Consider the following 10,443-nt stretch of genomic DNA (forward strand, 5'->3'; position numbering starts at 1 on the left):
TTGGTTTTTTTTTTTTATTACTTGTTGTTACTCTCTCATTTTACAGTTAATGAAAGCTAAAGTTGAAAGAAATTTTCTTAAATTAGTTTATAGACAAACTCCATCTTTTAGACAAAAGCTGTCTAAAAACTGGATTTCATGGTTATTAAAGATGAAAATAAAAAACTAAAACAAAAGCATAATGCTCTATGGACATTTACACAAATTGAAAATAAATCTGTTATGATTCTGTTAATTATGGTTCTATGAATCTATTCTTTTGCATTTTATATTTATTTTATTATTTATTTGTGGTATGATACTTTATTTAACATAAGTTTTTAACCCTTATGTAAAAAATATATATGTAATACAGTTTGTTTTTTAATGGAGCGTGGGGGCCTACAGGGAAAAAAATGCGAGTGAAGGTAAGCTATACACATAATCATGATGTATATTACTGAAATGGATGCTAGAATCAGCTGCCAGGTGGTTGTGATTTGGCACTATTTTATGATGCGTTCAATCACTTGCCCTGAATCAGTGTTTAAATCTTATATTTTTTGGTTTGTCCATTGTGTTTTCTACTTCTTCTTCAAGTTGCCTCTGCTGGTTCTAGGCTATGCTGTGTAAGTTGCCCTTGACCCATCCAGATCTTGTCCTCTTTCTTTGAATGAACAAAGCCTTCAAAGATAGATTCCTTTTTGTTTTCAGCTGTCTTGCATTTTTTCTGCATGCCTTCACCATTCCCAGATGACTATATGTGTCTTGGCTCCCAAAGCCAAGGAGTAGTTGATACACATTCTCTACATGGTTATAAAAACTAATAAATACCACTCTTTGGTAAAGTTCGGCATCTTTCCCTAAGCCAGTATTATTTTTATCACTAGAGACCATACAGTTTCTGCCCTTATGAAGATTATAGTCTAGTTAATAAAGACCAAATATAAACATGTAAACATATAAGTAATAAAATTTCTGATAGCGATGAGTGCTAAGACAAAAAGAAACAGAAAATGAGATAAAGTAATGGGCAGAAGACTATTTCAGCTAGGATAGATGAGGCAGTTCTGTCTAAGATGAAGATATTTGAACTCCATCTGGAATGATGAGAAGGCAGCAGTTGTGTAAGAATTCAGGGAATAAACCTTCCTGGAAAAGGGAACAGGTTAATCCAAGTCCCCTGAGGCTGAAACAAGCTTGGTACATTTAAGGAAAGCTGGGGTGACTGGTAAGGGTGGTAGGAGATAAGGTCAGAGAGGTAGGCAGAGGCTAGGTGGTGAAGAGTTTTTGCAAGCCATGGTGAAGACTCTATTTTATTCTACTTGTTATGGGAAGCTACTAGAAAGAAATAAGCACGGGGCAAAGTAGGAGGCTTATGAGGCTGCTGCTGTAATTCAGGAGAAATAATAATGTTCTGGGTTACAGTTGCAGTACAAATGATAAGAAGTAGTCAGATTTCAAATGCATGTGGCAATATACCCACAGGAATTACCAACAGCGTGGATGTGGATAGAAGGTGACTGTTAGCATTTGGGTCATTTGATAAGAAATAGAGGTATGAATATTGTGCAGGTATGGAGTGAGAAAGGAACCAAAAGTTCTATTTTAAGCAGTAAAAGTTTGAGATGCCCATCAGACACCAAAGTAAAGATGTGTCCTAGACAGTTGTCACTCGAGGAAATCACTCTGCGTCTTTCATCCTATGAACCTCAGATATTAGCATTATAATTTCCAGGCACTGTAGGAAGACAACTGAAGTTTTGGAGGCATGCTTTTGGCTCACTGGTACACTGGGAGCCCATTGATTGGTAAGTCTTTCCAGACTTAAGTTATAAAAAAGACAGATGAAATTTTCAGACTTTATTATCTTTCCTGGACTTTCTTTACTGATTCATTGTCCCCAGGAGAACCTGAAAAAGTGAAAGATAGAGCCCCTTTATTTTGGTAATAGGTACTAAAAAGTTTAAAATACACAGCAAGAAAAGCATGCATAAATTCAACCAAAAGAAGAGGAAAGCAGTGTCCTTGCACTCACCACAGAGGCATTAAGATGCTCTCCGATTGCCTCACATTCTGTGACACTAACTCAGGGCACTCAGGGGTTATGGGAGCCAGGGGCTGCTTGGCAGCTTAATAAACTTTGAATAGGATCTATAGAATTACTAAAATGACTTGTCAGAGCACCCCAACGTATCCTGAAATCAGGCCTTTAGTCCAGAGAACCTAAGGGTTGAAGTCCCCCCAACCAGACACACACTGTAATGGGCACCTCTGGTTATAAACAGTTCCTACAAGAAGCACAGGGTAGATTAGCCATCATTAACTCACTCTGCTCTGGGCTGTCCAGTCAGATTCAAGCATGTGCTAATTAGACAGGACAGAAGCTTCTTGAGCTGAGACCTTCCATTTAGATCCTCCATTTAGTTTGCTTGGCAAACACAGAATTAAGTTCAAGTGGTAAGTTTAAAAACAAAATTAAATGCTACCAAATACTAAAGCCAGCACAGATGAAACTCAAATCATCATGACAGAAGGCAGGTTTGTTGTATCGGTAAATTGCATGTCACAGGTAATTAGCATAGTACCCAACAGGCGTTTTCCCTGATCTTCTCCCTCCTCCAACCCTCTTCCCTCAAGTAGCCCCCAGTGTCTGCTGTTCCCCTCTTAGTGTCCATGTGTTCTTGTTGTTTTGCTCCCACTTACAAGGAAGAGCGTGAGGTATTTGATTTTCTGTTCCTGTGTTAGTTTGCTTAGGATAAGGGCCTCTAGCTCCACCCATGTTGCTGCAAAGGACATGATCTCATTTTTTATGACTGTGCAGTATTCCATGGTGTATTTGTAACACATTTTCTTTACACAATCTACTGTTGATGGTTATTTAGGTTGATTCCATGTCTTTCCTGTTGTGAGTAGTGCTGCAATGAACATATGCATGCATTTATATTTAATAATAGAACAATTTATATGCTTTTGGGTATATACCCAGTAGTGGAATTGCTGGGTAGAATGGTAATTCTGTTTTAAGTTTTTTGAGGATTTGCCACACTGTTGTCCACAATGGTTGAACTAATATACACTCCCGCCAGCAGTTCATAAGCATTCCCTTTTCTCTGTAATCATGCCAGTATCTGTAATTTTTCTCTTACTTTTTCATAATAGCCATTTTGACTGGTGTGAGATGGTATCTTGTTGTGGTTTTGATTTGCACTTCTCTAATAATTAGTGATGTTAAGCATTTTCTCATATGCTTCTTGGCCACATATATGTCTTCTTTTGAAAAGTATCTGTTAGCCAGGCACAGTGGCTTACACCTATAATCCCAGAATTTTTGGGGGCTGAGGCAGGTGGATCATTTGATCTCAGAAGTTTGAGATGAGCCTGGGCAATAAGGCAAAACTCCATCTCCACCAAAAATAAAAAAAAATTAGCTCAGTGTGGTGACATGAACCTGTGATCTCAGCTTCTCTGGAGGCTGAGATGGGAGGATGGCTTGAAGCCAGGAGGGGGAGGTTGCAGTGAGCCAAGATTGTACAACTGCACTCCAGCCTAGGAGATAGAGAGAGACTCTGTGTCCGAAGAGAGAGAGAGACCGAGAGAAAATAGTGTCTGTTCATGTTCTTTGTTCACTTTTTATGGAGTTATTTTTTTGCTTCTAAATTTGTTTAAGTTCCTTATAAATTCTGGATAGTAGATATTTCCTTATAGATTCTGAATAGTAAATATTTTCTCCTATTTTGTATGTTGTCTATTTACTCTTGATAGTTTCTTTTGCTGTGCAGGAGCTCTTTAATTAACTCTTTAATTAGATCCTATTTGTCAATTTTTGTTTTTGTTGCCATTACTTTTGGCATCCTCATCATGAAATCTTTGCCTATACCTATGTCCAGAGTGGTATTTCCTAGGTTATCTTCCAGGGTTTTTATAGTTTTACATTTTACATTTGAGTATTTAATTCATCTGAAGTTGATTTTTGTATATGGTGTAAGGAAGGGGTCAAGTTTCAATCTCTTGCATATGGCTAGCCAGTTATCCCAGCACCAATTGTTGAATACCGAGTTCTTTTCCTTGCTTGTTTTTGTCAGCTTTATTGAAGATCACATTTGTAGGTATGCAGCCTTATTTCTGGGCTCTCTATTCTGTTCCATTGGCCCATGTGTCTATTTCTGTAGCAGTACCATGTTGTATTGATTACTATAGCCCTGTAATATAATTTGAAGTCAGGTAGCACGATGCCTTCAGCTTTGTTATTTTTGTTTAGGATTGCCTTGGCTATTTGAGCTCTTTTTTCATTCCATATGAATTTTTGAAAGTTTTTTTTTTCTTTTCTAATTCTGTCAAGAATGTCATTGGTACTTTGATGGGAATAGTATTGAATCTATAAATTGCTACGGACAGTGTGACCATTTTAATGATACTGATTTTTCATATCCACAAGCATAAAATGTTTTTCCATTTGTTTGTGTCATCACTGAATTTTTTGAGCAGTGTTTTGTGATTCTCATTGTAGAAATATGTCACCTCCATGTTAACGGTATTTCTAGATTTTTTTTTTTTTTTTTGTGGCAGCTGTGAATGGACTTGCATTCCTGATTAGGCTCTCAGCTTGGTTGTTGTTAGTGTATAAAAATGGTACTAATTTTTGTACATTGATTTTGAACTCTGAAACATTGTTGAAGTTGTTTATTGCTCAAGGAAATTTTGTGCAGAGGCTATCAGGATTTCTAGATATAGAATCATGTAGTCTACAAACAGGGATAATTTTGAATTCCTCTCTTCTTATTTGGATGTTTTCATTTCTTTCTCTTGTCTGATTGCTCTGGACATAACTTGCAATACCATGTTGAACAGGAGTGGTGACTGTGCATCCTCATATTATGCCAGTTTTCAAGATGAATGCTTCCAGCTATTGCCCAGTCAGTATGATGTTGGCTATGGGTTTGTCATAGATGGTTCCTATTATTTTGAAGTATATTTTTTCAATGCCTAGCTTATTAAGGATTTTTATCATTAATGGATGTTGTATTTTATAAAAAGCCTTTTATACATCTATTGAGATACCCATGTGGTTTTTGTCTTTAGCTCTCTGTGATGAGGCACATTTATTGTTTTGTGTATACTGAACCAACCTTTCAATGTCGGTTGCAGTGAGCCAAGATTGCACTGCAACCTCCATTGAAAGGTTGGTTCAATATACACAAAACAATAAATGTGATTCATCCCAGAGGTAAAACCTACTTGATCATGGTGAGTTCACTTTTGATGTGCTGCGGGATTCCATTTGTTCATATTTTGTTGAGGATTTTTGCATCAATGTTTATCAAGGATATTGGCCTGACATTTTCTTCTTTGTTGTTGCTTTTCTACCTGGTTTTGGTTTCAGGATGATGCTGACCTTGTAGCATGTATTGGAAGGAAGTCTCTCCTCCTCAATTTTTTTTGGAACAGTTTCAGCAGGAACGATACCAGCTCTTCTTTATCCATCTGGTAGAATTCAGCTGTGAATTCATCTGGTCCTGAACTTCTGTTGGTTGATATGTGTTTTATTACTGATTGCATTTTGGAACATTTTATTGGTCTATTTGGGAATTCAATTTCTTCCTGGTTCAGTCTTTAGAGGGTTGTATGTGTCCAGGAATTTATTTATTTCTTCTAAATTTTCTAGTTTGTGTGCACAGAGGTTTTCATGCTAGTCTCTGATGGTTATTTGTATTTCTGTGGGGTTGGTAACAATGTCCTCTTTGTCATTTCTATTTGAGTATTCTCTGTTTTTTTTTCTTTATTAGTCTAGTTAGTGGTCTATCTTATTAATTTTTTCAAAAAAGCAACTCCTGGATTTATTTATATTTTGTATGATTTTTTAGGTCTTAATTTCCTTCAGTTCAGTTTTGCTTTCAGTTATTTCTTGTCTTCTGCTAGCTTTGGGTTTGGTTTGTTCTTGCTTCTCTAGTTGTTCTAGTTTTGATGTTTAGTTGCTAATTTGAGATCTTTATAACTTTTGGATGTGAGAATTTCGTGCTATAAACTTTCCTCCAAACACTGCCTTAGCTGTGTCCAGAGGTTCTGGTATGTTGTATCTTTGCTTTCATTAGTTTCCAAGAATTTCTTGATTTCTGCCTTAATTTCATTATTTATCTAAAAGTCACTCCGGTGCAGGTTGTTTAGTTTCTATGTAATTGTATGGTTTAGAGTGATTTTCTCAGTATTGATTTCTGTTTTTTGCCATGGTCCAAGAGTGTGGTTGGTATGATTTTGAATTTTTTTAATTTGATGAGTATGTCTGATTGTGTGGTTGATATTTAGAGTATATGCCATTTGGCAATGAGAAGAAATTACATTCTGTTGGTTTGAGGTGGAGAGATCTGTAAATGTCTTTTAGGTCCATTTGGTCAAGTACTGAGTCCTGAATATTTTGGTTAATTTTCTGACTAAATGATCTGTCTAATACTGTCAGTGGGATGTTGAACTCTCCCACTATTATTGCTTATGAATCTAAGTTTCTTCATAGGTCTCTAAGAGCCTGCCTTATGAATCCAGGTTGTTTTGAGTCGGGTGCATATATTTAGGATAGTTAGGTCTTCTTGCTGAATTGAACTCTTTACCATTATGTAATGTCCATCTTTGTCTTTTTTGATTTTTCATTATTTAAAGTCTGAAATTTGGATTGCAACCCCTGCCTTTTTCTGTTTTCCATTTGCTTGATAGATTTTTCTCCATCCCTTTATTTCAAGCCTAACGTGTGAGATGAGTCTCTTGAAGAAAGACAGCATATCATTGGGTTCTGGTTCTTTATCCAGCTTGCCACTCTATGCCTTTTTTTTTTTTTCTGTGAAATAGCCTTCAAGAGAGCCTAAGAACATGTGCCCATCACTCTATGTCTTTTAATTGAGGCATTTAGCCAATTCACATTCAAGATTACTGTCAACATGTGTGGGTTCAATTTTGACATGATGTTGTTAGCTAGTTATTATGCAGCTTTGTTTGTATGGTTGCCTTAGAGTGTCAGTGCTCTGTGTACCTGTGTTTTTGTAGTTGCTAGTAACAGTCTTTCCTTTCCATATTTAGTATTCTTTTCAGGACGTCTTCTTTAAGACATGTCTCATGGTAATGAATTCCCTCAGCATTTGCTGGTCTGAAAAGGATCTTATTTCTCCTCCACTTATGAAGTTTAGTTTGGCTGGATTTGAAATTCTTGGTTGGAATTTTTTTTTCCTTAGCAAGGCTGACTATAGGTCCCCAATCTCTTCTGGGCTGTAGGGTCTCTGCTGAAAGATCCACTGTCAGCCTAATGGTGTTCCCTTTGTAGGTGACTCGTCCCTTCTCTTTAGCTTCCTTTAACATTTTTTTTTTCTTTCATTTGGACCTTGGAGGATCTGATGATTATGTGACTTAGGGATGGTCTTCTTGTTAATATTTTGCATGTGTTTTCTGCATTTCCTGAATTTGACGGTTGACCTCTATAGCAAGGTTGGGGAACTATTCATGGATGACATCCTGAAATATGTTTCTAAGTTGCTTCCTTTCTCCCCATCTTTTTCAGGGATGCCAATAAGTTATATATTTGGTCTCTTTCCATAATTCCATATTCTTGGAGATTTTGTTTGTTCCTTTTTATTCATTTTCTTAAAATTTCTGTCTGAGTTATTTCAGAGAGCCAGTCTTCAAGCTCTGAGATCCTTTCCCTTGCTTGATATATTGTTGTTAATATTAGTGATTAAACTGAAAAATTTGTATAGTATATTTTTCAGCTCTATCAGGTCAGTTTCATTTTTTTTTTAATGATGGTTATATTGTCTATCAGCTCCTGCATGCTCTTATTGTGATTCTTAGATTCCTAGGATTGGATTTCATCATTCTCCTGAATCTCGATGATCTTTGTTCCTATCCTTATTCTGAATTCCGTTTCTGTCATTTCAGTCATTTCAACCCAGTTAAGAACACCTACTGGGGAACTAGTGCAATCATTTGGAGGAAAGAAGACACTCTGGCTTTCTGAGTTGCCAGAAATCTTGCACTGGTTCTTATCTGTGTAGGCTGATGTTACTTTAATTATGGTGTAAATTGAGCAGAGTCAGTAGACCTTCTTTTCTGGATGTTTTCAGAGAGGCTAGGCTTTGTGCTGGATCTTTATTTGTAGCTGAATTATTGTCCTTGGTTTAACAGGGGGGTTATATTAGCAAAGGTTTTTTTTGTTTGTTTGTTTTATTTTTATTGTACTTTAGGTTCTAGGGTCATGTGCAGATCATGCAGGATTGTTGCACAGGTACATACATGGCAATGTGTTTTGCTGCCTCCATCCTCCTGAGCAAAGTATTTTTGGTGTTGATGTTTGGGGCTGTAATCCAGTAGGTGACACTTAAGCATAATGGCCAGTAGATAAGCTCTTGCTCAGTCACATGTCTCCTCTGTATTTTTTCATGATTGCAGCCATGCTCTCTCTCAATACTCTGAAATTGTTGTTCCTCTCTTCCACTTGAGTGCTGGCTGCAGATCTTGGCTTAGTATTCCAAGGTTGCATACTGCAGTTCTGGGTGATCTCAGGTTTTATATTCCCTCCCAGCTTGCAAGCAGCAGAGGAAGGAAACTTAGAAGTGGTTGCGGCAGAGAGTCTTTCACTTGTCTCTTTGGGCTCCACCCTAGAGAGACACAGAGCTGCAATCAATCAGTGCAGCTGGTCTGGGATGGGGCAGCTGTGCTGTGTGCCCAAATCAGGGGAGCCCTGCCTGGTGATGAGCAGGAGGGTGGGTAGGACTCAGGGAGACAGACTGGCCTCTTCTCCTTAGGGCAACTGTGGCTTGCTGGAAGTGTGGTTAAAGTACTCAGGGTCTTTGTTCCTTCCCCAGTATGAGGGCAGCAAGGGCAGTACCACTACACTGGTACTGGCAGAGGGGCTTCTGGGAGCTCCACTTCAGAGAAATGCAGAGCTGCTGGTACTCAGAATGTTCAGCCAGGTGGTGCAGCAGCTCAGCTGCTGACCGGAGGTGGGGACTCCAGTTGTTGAGGCGTGGCAGGTTGAGGGCTCACAGGGAAGAGACTGGATTCCTCTCTGTATGGTCACTGTGGCATGCTGCCGATGCAGGTAAAGCCCTCAGGCTCTTTGTTTATTCCCCAGACCAAGGGCAGCAGGAACACAACCACTGCTGTGGCTGTGGGGGAGGGGCTTTGGGTTGCTTCTCAGAGCCCGTCCCCAGAGAAACTCAGAGCCACTTCCAGTGAGTGTGCTTAGCTATGTGGGAGGTGATTCATCTGCAGTCCTAAGCTGGGGGCCCTGTTTGGTGAAGAGGTGGGGGCGGGGACTCACAGGGAAGAGAGACTGGACTCCTCTTCAAGTGGTGGCTGGAGGTGCCAGCATATCCACCAGGCCCTTTGTTCCTACCCCAGCCTGAGGGTAGTTAGGGAAGTACCACTGCAGCTGCAATGGCAGATGGATTGTGGATTGACCACCGGGATTTCCTCTTCAGAGAAACGCAAAGCCAACTCCAACTGCAGTGTTCAGGTGGGGGCAGGGTAGCTGTACTGGAGTCCCAGTCCCATCCAGTGAGAAGTGGGGATGGGGACCTCTAGGAACAGTCTAGCCACTTTTCCACTGGGTGGCTGTGCTGTGCTGGGGGTCCATGCCAGTCCCTCATCACCGTGTACCCTCCAGAGTCTGAAGCAAGAGTGGCGAGGGCTGCGGGACAGCAAAAATGTTGGCCTGCCTCTCCCTCTGGGAACTCTGTCCCTGGCGAGTGCAGAGTTGATACCAGCCTGAGAGCCCTGCCATGGGGTAAAAAGAAATTTTTAAAATCTTGAAACAAAGGAAAAGGAGCACAACATATTAAAACTTACAGGATGCAGCAAAAGCAGTTCTAAGATAGAATTGTATAGCAATAAACACCCACATGATGAAAAAGAAAGATTTGAAATAAACAGCCTAGCATTATATCACGAGAAAAAGAAAAAGAACAAGTGATTCCCAAAGTTAGTAGAAGAAAGGAAATAATGAAGATCAGAGCATAAATCAAAGGAATAGAGACTAAAAAACAATAGGAAATGTACATAAAACTGAGTCACTGTTTTGAAAGATAAAATTGACAAATGTTTAGCTAGAATAATTTTACCAAAAAAAGACAGAAGAGACTCAAGTAAATAAAATTATGAGTAAAAGAGGAGATATACAACTAATACCACAGAAATACAAAGGATCCTAATGATGGCAGTGGTGGGCTGTCCAGAGTGCTGGCATTATGTTGGCTGCAGCAGGGAGGCACAGAAGGTGGGGACAGGAGCAGAGTGGTGGCAGTGGGACCCCTGTCCCCCAGGTCCCCAAGACAGCCAGCCATGCCACCCCTCACCCTTGCAGGGCTGGGCAGAACCTGCTCCCAGTCCTGAAGCTTCTGCAACAGCCTCAACCTCGCTCCCGGTGGCATCTTAGGAGCCTGTGATCATCTGGCTGAAGGTGCAGCAGGGACTCGTGGGGCTGGC

Source organism: Cebus imitator, unplaced genomic scaffold, assembly GCF_001604975.1.
Source record: "Cebus imitator isolate Cc_AM_T3 unplaced genomic scaffold, Cebus_imitator-1.0 Scaffold347, whole genome shotgun sequence".
NCBI classification, from domain to species: Eukaryota; Metazoa; Chordata; class Mammalia; order Primates; family Cebidae; genus Cebus; species Cebus imitator.